The sequence below is a fragment of the Pongo pygmaeus genome, chromosome 21, assembly GCF_028885625.2.
Source record: "Pongo pygmaeus isolate AG05252 chromosome 21, NHGRI_mPonPyg2-v2.0_pri, whole genome shotgun sequence".
Classification (NCBI taxonomy): Eukaryota; Metazoa; Chordata; class Mammalia; order Primates; family Hominidae; genus Pongo; species Pongo pygmaeus.
The window spans coordinates 31,115,938-31,135,522 of NC_072394.2; the positions used below are offsets into that span (position 1 = coordinate 31,115,938).

The 19,585-nt window shown below is 40.1% G+C and overlaps 1 protein-coding gene across 1 annotated transcript in view; it reads right to left on the bottom strand.

Annotated features, from left to right (window-relative positions):
- TMC2 (transmembrane channel like 2) overlaps positions 1-19,585 on the bottom strand; it is a 108,543-nt gene that overhangs the window by 87,433 nt on the left and 1,525 nt on the right. The window lies entirely within an intron of this gene.

Here is a 19,585-nt window from a genome sequence, read left to right on the forward strand (position 1 = left end):
ATGAGTAATGTAATCAAAGAGATTGAAACTCTAAGAAACAACAAAAAAGAAATGGTAAAAACCAAAAACACTGTAATAGAAGTAAAGAACACCTTTGATGGGCTTGTTAGTAGACTGGTCACAGTCAAGGAAAGAGTCAGTGGGTGGAGGATATGTCAATAGAAACTTCCTAAACTGAAAGCAAAAAGAAAAGAAATTTCAGAGATGGAACAAAATATCCCCAAACTTTGGGACAATTTAGAAAGGAGTAACATATGTGTAATGGGAATGCCAGAAGGCAAAGAGAGAAAGGAACAGAAGAAATATTTGAATTAATAATTGCTAAGAATTTTCTAATATTAATGACAAACACCAAACCACACATCTAGAAAGCCCAGAGAACATCAAGCAGGATAAATGCCAAAAATCTCCACCTAGGCATATCGTGTTCACACTGCAGAAAACCAAAGACAAAGATAAAATCTTGAAAAAAGCTGGAGGAAAAAACTCACCTTACCTATTGGTACAAAGATAAGAATTACACTAGATTTCTCTCCAGAAACTGTGCAAGTAAGAGAGTAGAGTGGTATATTTAAAGTGTTGAAGGAAAAAAAAAAAAGGACAGAATTCTGTATCCATCAAAATTATCCTTCAAAAGTGAGGAAGACAGACTTTCTCAGACAAACAAAAATGGAGATAATTTGTTGTCAATAGACCTGCCTTGCAAAAAAAGTTTTATTTTATTTTCATTTAGAAACAGGGACTCTGTTGCCTAGGCTGGAATGCAGTGGTGCCATCATAGCTCACTATAACCTTGAGCTGCTGGGCTCAAGTGATCCTCCTGCCTCAGCCTCCCAGCTAATTAAAAAACAATTTTTTTTTAGAGATGGAGTATCACTATCTTGCCCAGGCTGATCTCAAACTCCTGGCCTCAAGAGATTCTCCTGCCTTAGCCTACCAAAGTGCTGGGATTACAGGCATGAGCCACCCTGTCCAGCCCCTCAAAATGTTAAAGGAGGTTCTTCAGAGAGAAGGAAAACGACATAGGTCAGAAACTTGGATTTACATAAAGGAAAAGCATTCAAGAAGGAATAAATAAAGAAAAAATAGGCCAAACCTGGTGGCTTACACCTGTAATCCCAGTACTTTGGGAGGCTGAGGCGAGTGGATCATGAAGTCAGGAGTTCGAGACCAGCCTGGCCAACATGATGAAACCCCGTCTCTATTAAAAATACAAAAGTTAGCCAGGCATGATGGCACGTGCCTGTAATCCCAGCTACTGGGGAGGCTGAGGCAGGAGAATCACTTGAACCCAGGAGGTGGAGGTTGCAATGAGACGAGATCGCACCACTGCACTCCAGCCTGGGTGACAGAGCAAGCCTCTGTCTCAAAAAATAAATAAATAAATAAATAAAACAAAATAAAATCCTTCTTTTTAAATTCCTAACTGACCTAAAAGGTAAGGGTTTATTTAGGATAATAATAGCAACAATATGTTGGATAATCATAGCTTATGGATAAGCTAAATGAATTACAGCAATGTCAAAGTGATGGGAGGGAGACATTGGGAATACCCTTTTATAAAGTACCTGCGCTACCCATGAAGAGGTATAGTGTTATTTAAAAGTGGACTTGAATTAGTTAGAAATGCAAATTCTAGAACAAACCTTTTTTAAAAAGTAAAAGGAAGCAAAATTAATATGATAAAGTAGATAAACTGGAATCATATTAAATGCTCAATCAAAACCACAAAAGGCAGAAAAAGAGTGGAAGATAAAAATAGGAACAAAGAACAAGGACATCAAAGAGAAAACAGCAACAAATATGGTAAACATTAACCCAACTGTATCAATAATCATTTTATGTGTAAATAATCTCAGTACACCAACTAAAGAAAGAGATTGTCAGAGAATGGATCAAAAACCAAGACCCAAGTATATGCTGTCTATAAGAATCCCACTTTAAATATAAACACACTTATAGATTAAAAGTAAAGGGCAGAGAAAGATAACCGTGTTAACCCTGATTATATTTTTAAAAAAGCTGGAGTAATTGTATTAATTTCAGACAAAGTAGATTTCAGAGCAAGTAAAATTATCAGGGATAAAGAAGGGCAAGATCAGGTGTGGTGGCTCCTGCCTGTAATCCCAGCACTTTGGGAAGCAGAGGCAGACAGATCGCTTGAGCCCAGGAGTTTAAGACCGAAAAATAAAAGATAAAAAGAAGGGGCATTACAAAAGGGTCAATTCTCCAAGAAGATATAACAATACTTAAAGTGTATGCACCTAACAACAGAATGCCAAAATACATGAGGCAAAAACATAATAGAACTGCAGGGAGAAAGGCCGGGCTCGGTGGCTCAAGCCTGTAATCCCAGCACTTTGGGAGGCTGAGGTGGGTGGATCACCTGAGGTCAGGTGTTCGAGACCAGCCTGGCCAACATGGTGAAACCCCATCTCTACTAAAAATACAAAAATTAGCTGGGCATCGTGGCGCATGCCTGTAATCTCAGCTACTTTGGAGGCTGAGGCAGGAGAATGGCTTGAACCCGGGAGGGGGAGGTTGTAGTGAGGAGAGATGGGACCATTGCACTCCAGCCTGGGTGACAGAGTGAGACTCCGTCTCAAAAAACAAAACAAAACAAAAACAAACTGCAAGGAGAAATAGACCGATTCACTACTATAGTTGGAGACTTTAATATGCGTCTATCAACCATTGACAGAGCCAGCAGGCAGAAAATAGTAAGGACATAGTTGAACTGAATAGCACTACTAATCAATTGGATTAAATTAATATGCATAGAACATATCATCCAACAACAACAGATCCTTCTCAAGCTCATATGGAACATTCACCAAAATAGATCATATGCTGGACCATAAAACACACCTTAACAAATTTAAGACAATAGATATCATACAATATACTCTCTCAGATCACAATGGAATTAGACTAGAAATCTCTAACAGAAAGATAGCTGGAAAATACCAAAATATTTGGAGATAAAACAGCACACTTCTAAATAACACATAGGTTAAAGAAGCCTCAAGAGAATGAAAAAATATTTTGGACTACATTTAAATGAAAATACAACTGATCAAAATTTATGGGATGCAGCAAAAGCAGTGCTTAGAAAGAAACTCGTAGCGTTGAATGTATCTATTAGAAAAGAAGATCTAAAATCAATAAGCCAAGCTTCTACTGTAGAAAACTAAAAAAGAACAAATTAAATCCAAAGTAAGCAGAATAAAAGGAATAATAAAAATTAGAGCAGAAATCAATGAAATTGAACACAAGAAAATGATGGAGAGAAGCATGAAATCATAGAACGGTTCTTTGAAAAGATTAATAATATTGATGACCCTCTAGCCAGGCTAACCAAGAACAAAGGTAAGAAAATGTACATTATTTATCGATTTATTTTTGAGACAGGGTGTTGCTCTGTTGCCCAGGCTGGAGACATAAATTATTAATATCAGAAATAAAAGAGGGATCATCACCATTTATCTCAAGGACATTAAAAAGATAATAAAGGAGGCTGGGCACGTTGGCTCATGCTGCAATCCCAGCACTTTGGGAGGCTGAGGCGGATGGATCACCTGAGGTCAGGAGTTCGAGACCAGCCTGGCCAACATGGTGAAACCCTATCTCCACTAAAAATACAAAAAAATTAGCCAGATATGGTGGTGGGTGCCTATAATCCCAGCTACTCGGGAGGCTGAGCCAGGAGAATCACTTGAACCCAGGAGGCGGAGGTTGCAGTGAGCTGAGATGATGCCATTGTACTCCAGCCTGGGCAACAAGAGCAAAGCTCTGTCTCAAAAAACAAAACAAAACAAAAGGATAATAAAGGAGTATTGCAGACAACTTGATGCCTATAAATTTGCTGGCCCAGATGAACTCGACAAATTCCTGGAAAAACACAATCTACCAAAACTCACACAAAGCGAAATAGGTAATCTGAATAGGCCTATATTTATTAAATAAATAGTTTCGGCAATTAATAACCTTTTAAATAGAAAACACCAGGCCTGGATGATTTCACTGGTGATTTTATCAAATGTTTAAAGAAGAAATAATACAATTTCTTTAGCATTTCTTCCAGAAAATAAAAGCAGACGGAACACTTCCTAACTCATTTCATGACGCCAGCATTACTCTAGTACAAAAATCAGACAAAAACGTCACACAAAACAGACCTGTAACTCTTATAAACATAGATACAAAAATCCTTAATAAAATAGAAAATTGAATTCAAGAACATATAAAAAGAGTTGTATACCAAGGCCGAGTGGGATTTAGTCCAGGTATGCAAGACTGGCTCAACATTAGAAAATCAATTGATGTAATCCATCTTATCAACAGCTAATGAAAAACAATCACAGGATCATATCAATAGATGCAGAGAAAACATTAAAAAAATACAACACCAATTCATGATTAAAAAAAGTTCTCAGCAAACTAGAAATAGAGGGGATAATTCCTCAACCTGATGAAGAATTGCTACAAAATCCCTACAACTAACATCATACTTAGTGGTAAGAAACTAGATGCTTTTGCCTCAAGACTGGGAACAAGACAAGGGTGTCTCCTGTCACCTATTCAGCACTGTGTTGGAAGTCCTAGATAATGCAGTAAGACAATAAAAGGATATTAACAGTAGACTAAATGGGAACAAAGAAATAAAACTGTCTTTGTTCACAGATAGTATAATTGTCTATGTAGAAAATCTCAAAGAATTGACAAAAACAAAACAAAATAAACCACAAGAACCTCCTAGAAAACAATAAGCCATTTTGTAACAAGGATGCAGGATACAAGGTTAATATGCAAAAGTAATTGCTCCTATAAGCCAGCAATGAAAAATTGAAATTTAAAATTAAAATCACAACACCATTTATATTAGAACTAAAAAAATGAAATACTTGGCAGGGCACGGTGGCTCATGCCTGTAATCCCAGCACTTTGGGAGGCCAAGGCAGGTGGATCAGTTGAGGTCTGGAGTTCCAGACCAGCCTGGCCAACATGGTGAAACCCTGTCTCTACTAAAAATACAAAAATTAGCTGGGCGTGGTGGCACGAGTCTGTATTCCCAGCTACGTCAGAGGCTGAAGTGGGAAGATCGCTTGAACTCGTGAGGCGGACATTGCAGTGAGCCGAGATTGTGCCACTGCACTCCAGCATGGGTGACAGAACTCTGTTTCAAAAACAAACAAACAAATAAACAAAACTTATGTATAAATCTAACAAAATATGTGTAAGAGCTATATGAAGAAGACTACAAAATTCTGGTGAAAGAACTCAAAGAACTCAAAGACTTAAATAAATGAATGTTCCTTGGAACGAACATGGAACATTCAACATTATTAAAATGTCAATTCTTCCCAGCTTTCTCTATAGAGTTAATGCGATCTCAATCAAAATCCCAGCAAATTATTCTGTGGATATTGATAAACTGATTCTATAGTGTTTGTTTGTTTGTTTGTTTAGAGACAGGGTCTCATTCTGTTGCTCAGGCTGGAGTGCAATGGCACGAATATAGCTCACTGCAGCCTCGAACTCCTAGTCTCAAGCATTCCTCCCACCTCAGCCTCCCAAGTAGCAGGGACTACAGGCGCACACTAACCATGGCCAGCTAATTTTATAATTTTTTTTTGTAGAGTCTCTGTATTGCCTGAGTTGTTCTCAAAGCCCTGGGATCAAACAATCTTCCCAGTTTGGCTTCCTAAAGTGCTGGGATTATAGGCGTGAGGTACTGCACCTGGCCCTGATTCTAAAGTTTATATGGAAAGGCAAAAGACCCAGAATATCCAGCACAATCCACATCAAGACTATAAAGCTCTACTTCATACACATCAACACTATAAAGGTACAGTAATCAAGATGGTGTGATACTGGTGAAAGAGAATTAGATAAATGGGATGGAATAGAGAGCTCAGAAATAGACCCACACAAATATAGCCAACCTTTGACAATGGAGAAAGGATACTTTTTTCAACAAATTGTGCTGGAACAACTGGGCACCCATAGGCCAATACCAAAAATCTAGATACAGACCTTATGCCTTTCACAAAAATTAACTCCAAATGGATCATAAACCTAAATGTAAAACACAAAGCTATAAAACTGTAAAAGATAACAAAGGAGAAAATTGAAATGACCTTCGATTTAGCAATGACTTTTAAAATACCACACCATAAATGAAAACAAAAATAAAAACAAAGAATAAAATACAATACCAAAAGCATGATCCATTAAAGAAAAAAATTGATGTTTTACTTCATTAAAACTAAAAACTTCCACTCTGCAAAAGACACTGTTAAGAGAATTAAAAAAAAAAAAAAAGCCACAAACTAGGAGAAAATATTCGCAAAACATGTATCTGACAAAGGACTTGTATCCAAAATACACACATTAAAACTCAAGAATAAGAAAACAAACAATTAAAAAATGGAGAAAAGATCTGAGCAGACATCTCACCAAAGAAAGTATACAGATGGTAAATAGGCATATGAAAAGATGCTCAACATGGTATGTCATTAGGGAAGTGTGAATTAAAACGCCAATGAAATACTATATTACATGCTTATTGGCAACACAAAATGCTATAAAAAATGTAGAACAACAGGAACTCTCATTTATTGCTAGTGAGGATGCAAAATGGTACAGCTACTTTGAAAACAGTGTGGCAGTTTCTTACAAAACTAAACATAGATTGACCATAAAATCCAGCATTTGCACTCCTAGGTGTTAACCCAACTGAGTTGAAAATTTATGTCCCAAAACAAAAGCCTGCACACAAATATTTACAGCCACCTTATTCATACTTATCAAAACTTGGAAGCAACTAAGATGTCCTTCAATAGGTGAATGCATAAACAAACTGTGGTAATAAATACAATGGAATATTACTCAGTGGTGAAATGAAATTTCAAGCGATGAAAAGACATGAGGGAAACTTAAATGCATATTTCTAAGTGAAAGAAGGCAATATGAAAAGGTTATATGCTGTATGATTGTAACTATACAGCATTCTGGAGAAAGAGAACACTCTAGAGACAGTGGAAAAAATGATCAGTGGTTGCTGAGGGTTCAGTGGGAGGGAGAGAGGGTTGAATAGGTGGGCCACAGGACATTTTGGGGGCAAATTATTCTGTGTCATACTGTGATGATGGATACATGATATATTATGCATCTGTCAAAACCTATGGAATGTATAAAGAGTGACCTCTAGTGTAAAATATGCACTTTAGTTAATAATGTATCCGTATTGGCCCATCAGTTGTAACAAATGCAGCACACCCAATGCGACATGCTAGGAGAAACATTGGGTGAGGGGAGGAAAGAAGGTCGTACATGGAAACTCTATGTAATTTTTTTTTATTTTAATTTTTATTGTTTTGAGACAGGGTCTTGTTCTGTCGCCCAGGCTGGAGTGCAGTGGCACAATCTCAGCACACTACAGCCTCTGCCTCCCACACTCAAGTGATCCTCCCGCCTCAGCCTCCCGAGTAGCTGGAACTATAGGCATGCGCCACTGCATGGAGCTAATTTTGTTTTTCTTTTTTGAGACAGAATCTGGCTCTGTTGCCCAGGCTGGAGTGCAGTGGTGTGATCTCGGCTCACTGCATCCTCTGCCTCCAGGGTTCAAGTGATTCTCTTGCCTCAGCCACCTGAGTAGCTGGGATTATAGGTGCACACCACCATACCCAACTAATTTTTGTATTTTTAGTAGAGACGGGGTTTTACCATGTTGGCCAGGCTGGTCTCCAACTCCTGACCTCAGGTGACCCGCCCACCTCGTCCTCCCAAAGTGCTGGAATTACAGGTGTCAGCCACCATACGTGGCCAAAACTCTATGTAATTTCTGCAAAATTTTTCTCTAATCCTAAAACTGCTCTAAAAAATGAAGTCTATTTTTAAAAAATGAAATGATTGCTGAATGAGATGCTCTGAGGAAACTCTCAAGAAGAAGTTTTTCTGAAGATAAAGGAGTTGCAAACTGCAGAAGGATAGGAAAAATATTTTTCCTATTTGGCTGGAGTGCAGTGGTGTGCTCTCAGCTCACTGCAATATCTGCCCCCCGAATTCAAGGGATTCTTCTGCCTCAGCCTCTCGAGTAGCTGGGATTACAGGCACACGCCACCATGCCTGGCTAATTTTTGTATTTTCAGTAGAGACAGGGTTTCACCGTGTTGGCCAGGCTGGTCTCAAACTCCTGACCTCAACTGATCCGCCCGCCTTGGCCTCCCAAAGTGCTGGGATTACAGACGTGAGCAACCATGCCCAGTTGGAAAAATATTTTTTTAAAAAGTCAAAAAATCATCAACAACAACAATGACAACAAAATAAAAGAGCTCATTTAATTGGCTGAATTAAGATATTAAGTGCTTAGGCCGGGCACGGTGGCTCATGCCTATAATCCCAGCACTTTGGGAGGCCGAGGAGGGAGAATAATTTGAACCTAGGAATTCAGGACCATCCTGGGCAACATAGCGAGATCCTGGCTGTACAAAAAAACTAAAAATTTAGCCAGGATACTGGTAAATGCCGATAGTACTAGCTACTTGGGAGGCTGAGATAGCGGGATTACCCAAGTGAGCTGTGATGGCACCAGGGCACTCCAGCCTGGGTAACAGAGCAAGACCCTGTTTCTAAACAAATACAAAACTAAAAAACCAAAAAACACAAATAAATTTTTAAAATCCCGGAAATTAGGTAAAAATTTGGCAAATGAACTAATTTATTATGTTTAATTTCATAAAAACAGCTATGCCTTCTTTGGTTTTTCAACATTAAGTGAAAGCCTAGCTTACATTTTTATTCTACTTGAGTATGTTGTTTCTAGACTTATATAGGTTCCTTGATCAAATATATTAGCATTACTTCTATTTGATGCTGAAGGTTATGAAATACCTAAATTCGTGCTTAACTAAAATTATTCATTACTCTGAACACTTTTGTGAACAGTAATTATATTTTGTAGTATGCCAGCTTGGAAATTAATTTCCAAGATTTTCAGGTATTATAAAGCCTTGAACTGGTATTGAGTTTATGGATATTGATTAGATGCCTAACTAATTTCTTTCTTTTTTTTTTTTTGAGATGGAATTTCACTCTTGTTTCCCAGGCTGGAGTGCAATGGTGCTATCTTGGCTCACTGCAACCTCCGCCTCCTGGGTTCAAGCAATTCTCCTGCCTCAGCCTTCCGAGTAGCTGGGATTACAGGCATGCTCCACCATACCCAGCTAATTTTCTATTTTTAGTAGAGTTGGGGTTTCTCTATGTTGGTCAGCCTCGTCTCGAACCCCTGATCTCGGGTGATCCGCCTGCCTTGGCCTCCCAAAGTGTTGGGATTACAGGCATGAGCCACCACACCTGGCCACTAATTTCTAAGTAAGAAAGGATTCTGAAACATTGATTACTAAATATAATTTTAAGTTTATTTACTTTTGCTTTTTTTTTTAAAATATGCCACAGAGAAGTTATATGTTTGGGCCTGTTAACACCCATGTTCATATCTGCCCTTTTGAGAAGTTGTATACAAGATGTGTGTGTTTGTCGAAAGTCGTGTTGTGTACATTCAGGAGCTCTGCTAGTCTAAAATACTGATGTGTGACAGTTGACAATTATCCATCCTCCCAGTTTGTTCTGTGAAACAGAAGATCCTTTAGTTAAAAGTTATAATTAAATGATACTCTATTATGATCAATCTTGATAGAGAGGTACAACTTTGTTTGCAAAGTAATAAAACGTGTTAAGAAAAAAAGAATAGTTTTGTCCTAAAGTAAAATGCCTAGTTGTTCCAGAATAGTAAAGAGAACAGTGAAGGACAAAACCTGAATGGAAATAGAAAATAGCAGAAAGTTTGCAGAAAAGAAATTTTATTTAAGATAATAAAGGTTCTTCACTTATGAAATAGTTAAGGCTCTTAGTGGATGATCACCTTACCTTCTAAGCTTGTTTTTAAATATTTTAAATGTTTTATTGCCACTTTGAAATGAGTAGCCAAATGTTATTCCTGTGTTCAACTCTCCAGACAATTTTGTTTGTTTCTAAGATTGACTCTCAAATGAAGTTAAATACCTTTCAGAATACCTTTTTACCTAAGACTACCTTTGAGATTTCCCAGAGGGCCCCTAGAAGGCCATGGAGACTTGTTCTTTCACCTTTTTTAAAATACAGGTGCCAGAAACAATTAGGATTATTTGATATATTGTTGTTAGGGTTTTGGGGGAAGCTTGTCAAATCAGAAGAGATGTTTAGCCTTCTCTAGGTTAACCTGTGTAGGTAAAATGTTCAAACATTTCAGCAATTATGTGTTCTATATCCAGAGATTTGTTAATTCCTCCATTGTCTATGGTCTGTTTCCTTTTGTTAGAGTCCTGGTGGTGCTCTGCCTGATGTTAGACAACAGTAGAATTATCAGTTATAATTCAGTTATCATTTAAAATGTTTATTTGGACACAATGTTTCCTCTTTAATTTGAATCTAGCCTCCTTCAGGCCAGTGCTTTTCTATTGGAGATGCACATCAGATGTATCTATGGACTTTTATTGAAATATAGATGTTTAGGACCTATTCCATACTTACTTACTGAATCTTTTTACTTGATATTCTTCATACAGTCTTGATATATTTTTCTTATATGTTTGATATTTTCTTGGTATGTCATGTACATTATGTTTTTAGATAATTATATGTTATACTTCAAGATTTTTTCTCTGTAAAAATTATGGTTATCCATCTTTATAAATTAGATATGGTGTACATTATCTATTAAAACATGCTTAATCATTATAGATATTTTGACCAAAGCTTTTAGAATGCCTTCATTGTTTGTTTTGCATGCTATGGAAGCATCCAAATTTTCCTGTCAGTTTCATTGTCATGAAATGTTTCAGTAATATTCCTTTTCAGTAATAAGTTACCCTCAACCAGTTTAAGTCTGTGTCACCTACAGATACTATTTGTTTTGCCCCCAAAGCTTCCTTAAACCCTCCAGAGTTTTTGTCTTCAACAAAGAACTATTTTAGAACCCCAGTTGGAAGGCCTCTTAGGTAACGACTAACATGCTGGTGAAACTCTTAAAGAGTTGATCATGTCCTTCAACTCAAGAGACATACACCATCCTAAAATTACTAGAAAACCATTCCTATTGGTGACCTCAAGCTAAAGATTCTTAGGAGACCTCCCAAAGCAGACAGCCTCAGATGTAGACAGCTTATGCCCAAGATTTACAGCTTATGCCCAAGATTTACAGCTTATGCCCAAGATCTACAGTTTATGCCCAACTCTGCAGATTACTACTCTATAATCGATATTCCTCTGTTTCCTATTCTTTAACCTGCCTCCTATCCTCTCCCTGACTTAAGGCTACTTTAGTTATGTAACTTATAAGACTTCTATTTTTAATATTTCTGTTTACATCCTTAATCACTCCTTGGTATGAGTGTAGTACCCAGCTACAATTAACCCATGAACTGTCTAGAGTGCACATTTTTCTTCAGGAGCCACCCAGTTTCATTTGGTTCCAGTTCCTTTTAAGAAATCAGTTGGTTTCCTGGGTAACTGGACTCAACCATTGGATGACTTTTTAGATGGCATCTCCACAATAGGTCAGGTGAGGAGAAATCCAAAACCTTCTTCATGTCCTAGAAGGGCCCTGCCTCCATGAAACACTACCTGGGGACCTTTTGTGAGAGCTAGTCTTTGTGATCAGACTTTCACTGACATAATTATAAGTGGATTGGGGAACAAGTGGTATATTTTTGGAGACTGTCTACTTTCAAAGATCTTACAAGTAAGACATTAATGTTATTTTTCCTCTCTTTCTTTCTTTCTTTTCTTTATTTCTTTCTTTCTTTCTTTCTTTCTTTCTTTCTTTCTTTCTTTCTTTTTCTTTCTTTCTTCTTCTTCCTCTTCTTCTTGTTCTTGTTCTTGTTCTTCTTCTTCTTCCTTCTTCGTCTTCTTCTTCTCCTTCCTCGTCTTTTTCTTCCTCGTCTTCTTCTTCCTTCTTCTTTCTTCTTCCTTCTTCTTTCTTCTTCTTCTTTTGTTTGCTTTAGATCTACTTAGTCATCTCAAAACTACACAATTAACTGCCTGACACCAAACTATTCATGATGAATGGTACCAACAGTTTCCAGCATTATTTGACAACCCCATAGGAGTATTCTGGCCAAAACCAGATGACTGAATGGCCCCCAGTGACAGATACTGGATAAGGAACAGAAGCCTCCTGACTATTATTCACAAACTAGACAGGAACTTGTTACGTTTGTAAACTAATACCTACTCTCAGAATTGTCTATGATATCATCTATTAATTTGTTCTCTAGGAAAATGAGATCAGTAGATGGTTTCATTGAAGAAGGAGAAAAATTGGGCCCTGGTTTGAGAACTGAAATCCTAAGTACCCTAGGGGTATTCTAGATTTCTTTCTTCTCCCCTCAAGACACTTCTTTTCATACTTTATGTATGTATGCATGCCTTTATGTATGTATTTATTTATTTATTTTTGAGACAGAATCTTGCTCTACCACCCAGAGTGAAGTGTAGTGGAGTCATCATAACTCATTGTAGCCTCAAGCTCCTGAGCTCAAGTGATCCTCCCATATCAGCCTCCTGTGTAGTTAGAACTACAGGTGTGTGACACCATGGATGTCTAATTAAATTTTTTTTTTTTTGGTAGAGACAGGGGTCTCATTATATTGCCCAGGCTGCTGTTGAACTCCTGGCCTCAAGTGATCCTCCTGCCTCTGCCTCTTGAATAGCTAGGACTACAAGTATGTGCCACCATGCTTGGCTAATTTTTAAATTTTTTTATAGAGATGGAGTCTTGCAGTGTTGCCCAGACTGGCCTTGAACTCCTGGCCTCATGTGATCTTCCCACCTTGGCCTCCCAAAGTGCTGGGATTACAGGTGTGAACCACTGCACCCAGCCTTCGTTTCATAATTTACAAGAGATCTGAATAGTAGGGTAAATGTAGCATGCTGTGGTTGAGAGAATAGCAGATGATTTAGACAATGCCAGTAAGGCCATAAAACTCATTTGTCAAGAGGTTTATGAGATTGGGTGGGTGGTGGTCCAGAACAGAGCTGCCTTAGATAGGATATTGATCTCCCAAGGCGCGGGGAATGTGTGCTGTTTTAGTGGAAGAATGCTGTACTTACATTCCTGCAGACCTCTCTGAAATCTTTGATATTACTAAAAAGATCTAGGAAGTAAACAAAGAAATCAGAAATTGGGTAATTTGATGAGTAACCTCATATTTGGTTACATGGACTCCAGATTCGGGATGAGATCTACTTTCTTGTTTAGTCGGGGCACTCTTAGATCCTGGCTGAGAAGTAGATTATACAAACTCTGATGACAGTCCTTCTGTTAATATTTGTCTGTGTGCCAGCATTCAGATGTGGGATCTCCAGAGTTTTAAATGCTGCTGCACTGCTGCCATCATTCAAATCATCCAGCAAGGGTTATCCACTAAAAAGAACTGGAAAATCTGGCTGGGTGCGTTGGCTCATGCCTGTAATCCCAGCACTTTGGGAAGCCAAGGCAGGCAGATCACTGGAGGTCAGGAGTTCGAGACCAGCCTAGCCAACATGGTGAAACCCCGTCTCTACTAAAAATACAAAAAAAAAAAAAAAAAAAAAATCAGCTGGGAATGGTGGCAAGTGCCTGTAGTTCCAGCTACTTGGGAGGCTGAGGCATGAGAATGGCTTGAACCCAGGAGGTGGAGGTTACAATGAGCCGAGATCATGCCACTGCACTTCAGCCTGGGTGACAGAGCGAGACTCTGTCTCAAAAAAAAAAAAAAAAATCTGACATGCAGGTTGAAACAGCTGCCACCAGAAACTGGATGTGAAACAACTGTTAACAGACAATGGACATGAAATGATGACCCCTCAAATACTGGTGAATATCTAGATTGACATACTGATGGCTTTTCCTTCAGCTTGGGCTGAAGAATGACCACAAGGAGAAATTGAGAACTTAAACCATCTTCCCTCATACTGAGTCTGGACACAGAGAGCACAGCTATACCTTAGTGTCTGTACTAAGATGACTTTGTGCTACGCCTCTGCTTCATGAGCATGTCTTTATCATTCTAGGCATCTCCTACCCAGGCAAATGTTGATTGTTCATTACAGGATTTTCCCAAAGACCTGTCAATTCTCCAATTTGGGCTCTAAGATTTTTTGAATGCCTCACCTCAAAATCCTGGCCATGCTGTTTATTGTGGACTGTTATGTTGTGATTCTTACCCAAACTCATTCCAGCTCTCACTTTGAAAGACCTGCCTTCAATCAAATTTCCAATTCTCAATAAGTTCTGGCCTTACCTTCCCCTCTGTAAGATACTGCCAAAGCTTTGCCTGCTATAAGCAATAAATCAGCTTTGTCTTATCAACAGGTTGTGGGGTGTTAGGGAGCCAGCTTTGGACAATAACTTAGATAAATGTATTTTGTTTTTATTTTATTTTATTTTTGAGACAGAGTCTCACTCTGTCACCCAGGCTGGAGTGCAGTGGTGAGATCTCGGCTCACTGCAGCCTCTACCTCCCAGGTTCAAGCAGTTCTCCTGCCTCAGCCTCCTGAGTAGCTGAGATTACAGGTGTGTGCCACCACGCCTGGCTAATTTTTGTATTTTTAGTAGAGACAGGGTTTCACCATGTTGGCCAGGCTGGTCTCAAACTCCTGACCTCAAGTGATTCGCCCGCCTTGGCCTCCCAAAGTGCTGGGATTGCAGGTGTGTGCCACCACGCCTGGCCTTGTATTTTGTTTTTAAAAAGAAAAACACAAACCACTAAATACTAAGTATATTACTAAATGTAATATACTAAGTATAAAATACTAAAAATACAAAAATTAGCCAGGCGTGGTAGTGCTCGCCTGTAGTCCCAGCTACTCGGGAGGCTGAGACAGGAGAATTGCTTGAACCCGGGAGGTGGAGGTTGCAGTAAGCTAAGATGTGCCACTGACTCTAGCCTGGGCGACAGAGCGAGACTCTGTCAAAAAAAAAAAAAAAAAAAAAAAAAAAAAAAGAAGAAGAAGAAGAAGAAATAAATGGTGGACTGAAGAGAAAAGACTGTAAAAATACAGAAAGGGAAAAGTAGTGAAAAATTATGGTTGGGATGGTTGAAAATGCTTCACAAAGAACTGATGTTTATGAAGGAGACTAGAAGATACCATCCCAAAATATGCCACTTCAGCATAAAGATTATTTCAAGCTGAAGGCAATTAGATATATGCGGCTCCCCTCCCCTTTTGGACTAAAAGCAGGCTGTATATTTCCTTTTGGAAGGGGTCTCCCTCTCCTATACTTGGAAGATAACTACTCCAGAGACAACTCTTAGCACCTGAGAACACTCTTACCTGCTTAACAAACCTTACTGAATAACACTTATTTACCACACGTTTCCTAGTCACCTTCCATAACTTACCCAGAAGCCCCAAAACGCTTTTCCTTTGTCAAGCCTCTTCTCCACACTCTATCACCCTTTAAGATGATATATACCTCTAAGATGGTATATAAGCCCCAAATTCTAACCACCTCTTCGAGTCATCTTTGTGAACTCTCATTTGCACATATGTAATTCAATCCTTTTTCCCCCTCTTCTTGATCTGTCTTTTGTCAGTTTGATTCACACGGCCTGTAGTCACTGAACCTCGGAAGGTAGAGGAAAAAATTCTCCTCTCCAACACTTACTCTGAATCTTTTTTTTTTCTAATAAGGAAAATTGTTAATCAAACATGAGACTAATGGAAAGAACTTACATATCAATATGGGGGAGGACACAAAGACTGTTAAGCAAAACTTATGAACAGGTAAGTTACTAATGGGGAAATGCAACTAGGAAACGGGAAAATGCAGTTTTACTAGTTATCAAAGAAAATTTAAAATAAGTCAATTATGAGATTTCAAGTCTTGTTTATAGTATTAGGTTTTTAAAATTTTCCATCCAGTACTAATGAGACTTGTTAAAATGTATATTTATTACTGGTAGCAATATAAATTGTAATGCAGCTTTTTATGCAGTTTGGCAATATGTAACAAGAGCTTTAAAACACTTTCTTTTTTCTTTTCTTTTTTTTTTTTTTGGTTTTGAGACAGAGTCTTGCTCTATCGCCCAGGCTGGAGGGCAGTGGTGTGATCTCGGCTCACTGCAAACTCAACCTCCTGGATTCAAGAGATTCTTGTGCCTCAGCCTCCCGAGTAGCTTGGATTACAGGTGTGCGCCACCACACCTGGCTAATTATTGTATTTTTAGCAGAGAAGGGGTTTCGCCATGTTGGCCAGGCTGGTCTCAAACTCCTGACCTTAAGTGATCCGCCCGCCTCGGCCTCCCAAAGTGCTGAGATTACAGGCATGAGCCACCACGCCCAGCCTAAAAATACTTTCTGATCTATTAATTCCACCTGTAGGAGTCAATCCAAGCCTAAGAATCTTCAATGCAACATTATTTCTATTATAAAAATGAGAAATAACCTAAATATTCTGTAACAGAATAATGCTTAATTAACCTGTGATTTATCTACTATGTGGAACATTTTACAGCTCAATTAAAAATAATTACGATGAAGTCTTTAATACATACTTAGGGGCTACTCTGAATCTTGAAGGATGAATAGGAGTTTGCCAAGAGAAGAAGTGGGTAGAGAAATGGAGGGGGTGATTGTGGTAGCAAGTTAGGAGGATTCCAGGCAGAGGAAACAGGGGATTGAGGGGCCCCAGCAGAAATGCCAGGGAGTCTGGGGCATAGGTGACCAACGCAGAGCTGCGTCCCGGGTGTGTTCTGGTGTGGGAGGCAGGAGGAGAGGGGTACACGCCCACAGGGAGCTGGGTTGAAATCTGGAGGGTAAGGGTGTGATAATGGAGCATGTTTGTGGGGGCAAGGTCTGCATCGAAGGGTCATACTAGCAACATGGAAGAAGGTGATGTGGGGAGGGTGACACTGCTCCGCAGCTGCTAGAAGGAAGGTCTTGTGAGCATATTGGCTGTGATTGCTTCACTTATTTTAAAGGTAAAAAGAGGCACCAAACATGGGTCTGAAGCCATCATTAATAATCTCCATGTCTTTTTTTTTTTTTTTTTTGTGAGAGTCCCTCTCTGCCACCCAGGCTGGAGTGCAATGGCGCCATCTAGGCTCACTGCAACCTCCGCCTCCCAGGTTCAAGTAATTCACCTCTGCCTCCCGAGTAGCTAGGAGTACAGGCATGCACCACCAAGCCTGGCTAATTTTTGTATTTTTAGTAGAGAGAGGGTTTCACCATGTTGACCAGGCTAGTCTTGAACTCCTGACCTCAAGTGATCTGCCCACCTCGGCCTCCCAAAGTACTGGGATTACAGTCATGAGCCACTGGGCCCAGCCATCTCCATGTCTTTGAGGCTCGGTTTTAAATGCTGAGGTTATAGCCAGGACTGATGAGATAACTGGCATAGGTGCACTGAAAAGTCTTGCGGCCAGGTGCGGAGCCTCACACCTGTAATCCCAGCACTTTGGGAGGCTGAGGCGGGTGGATCATGAGGTAGGAGTTTGAGACCAGCCTGGCCAAGGTGGTGAAACCCCGTCTCTACTAAAAATACAAAAATTAGCTGGGCGTGGTGGCGTGCGCCTGTAATCCCAGCTACTTGGGAGGCTGAGGCAGGAGAATCACTTGAACTCGGGAGGCGGAGGTTGCAGTGAGCTGAGATCACATCATTGCACTCCAGCCTGGGCAACAGGGCAAGACTCCATCTCAAAAAGAAAAGAAAAGAAAAGAAAAGTCTTGTGTGCTATTTGTGGGAGTGAGCTAAGAGAACCTGTCCTGTATTTATCATAGAGCAGGTTTCCTTAGCCCACTCCTGTCCCAACCTCTTTCTTCTTCTCACTCCCTATGGAAAAATAGTCTTTGATAAGACAACGTAAAGAAAGACTATTTTTGCATGATTTATCCAAGGTAGGAAGCTAGTCAGTGTTAGCCAGTGAGGGATGATTTGTCTTACAAATGCTCCTGCACAATACTCTGGAAGGCAGTAGCCCCCTGTTGGAAAAGGGATGGAGCAAAACAAATATTATCACAGCCATGACCCCTAAGAGAGCTCTAGGACTGAGTCCAGCGCTCAGAAAGGGCAGAGAAGCAGAGATCAAGGCAAGGGATCACGGAGAGGAGTTCCCTGGGCTCCCATAAAGATCAGCTCTATGTTGCTTGAAAGGACTGAATAGGAACGTCATTGTTTTCATCCTCTTCTGAGCTCTCCCTGTGTCCTCAGTCAGCTAATACAACGGTTTTCATTGTGGTAATGAACTGTACCAAGCATACTTCCCAGCACTGTAGATATAATTTGGTGTTACAATTTTTTTTTCTGAGCTGTAATTCCTGCTGTAATTTAGTTCTCCAACTGAACGAAATTCACATGGAATGTGGAAAACAAGCCAGAATTTGCCCTTCAATCTTCCCCAGACCTCTTCTACACAGAAAATAAGCTGGTTTTTTCTCTTTCATAATCAGTTTTCAACAGACTCCACGTAATGCATAATTTAGGAGCTGGAAAGGCAGCTGTCTTGCTAGGAAGGCCTCCAAGCCCAGCACATGCTCTCCTAAACGTAACAGGCCTTCTCCTTTGTAGCACCTGACTCGGTCAGAGAATTCACAGTGCAAAACACAGGCCGAGGAGAGGCTGCGGCTGCCCCCAGTCCCGTGATCTCAACAATTCAGTGCATTTACCAAACGAAACAGAAGGAGGGAGAGTTCTCATCCTTCTTTTCAATGAACACAGTAACAAACTGTAGCTATTCTGAGAAAAGAACATTGTATTCTTAAACTTTTATTCCCTCCTGGTAGAGTATAAACTGAAGGATGAGGATATCAGGTCCTGTCGCAGGTGACTCCAGAGATTTAAAATGGAAACCTTCATGGCGCTGGGTTTCAGTTAATTTAATATATTCCCAATGTTTAACTTTACTGCACTCCTTCACCACTTAGATCTGTGAAGTGAAAATTCTGACCAATTTCCTGTGTTCTATGGGAAAGGGAAAATGGCAGAGGCGACGTGGAATATTTCAGTAGGAAAGGGTTTGTGTTTTAGGCAAAATGGTCTTCCATTTCAGTCCTACTCAAGGACTACTGCTCACAGGGGAGTCCCGCACAGCACAGCCCTGAAGCGGAGGCAGAGGGAGGCCAGGCTGGGCGTGGCACGGACGGCATCTGGATGACAATGAGGGGAGTGGAGTGTGGAGAACCAGCCCGAGCATCCTACAGGCAGTGGTCACCACAGGAGCACCGCGGCCTGACCCCTGGGAGGAAGTTTTCTCATCTGGCCACCCTGGGGCATAGAACTTTCTCACATTTGCTCCTACACCTTTGGATTGAGATAAAGAGTGGATGAGGCAGGCAGGTGGGGTAGGAAGAAGGGACAGTGGCTGAGGCAAGTTCTGGGATGGGGGCCAGGAAGGGCTGTTGAGATGCCAGGCTGCATCCCCTGCCAGCCTCTGCCCAGCTCCTCTGTGCCTCCTGCTCCTGGGTCTCTCCGCTTGTAACACAGCTGCCTCGCTGAGGCTCAGGCTCCTGACAACCAGGCAGCAGCGGGTCACAGGAGTGGAAACGGCAGATGAAGTGGCTC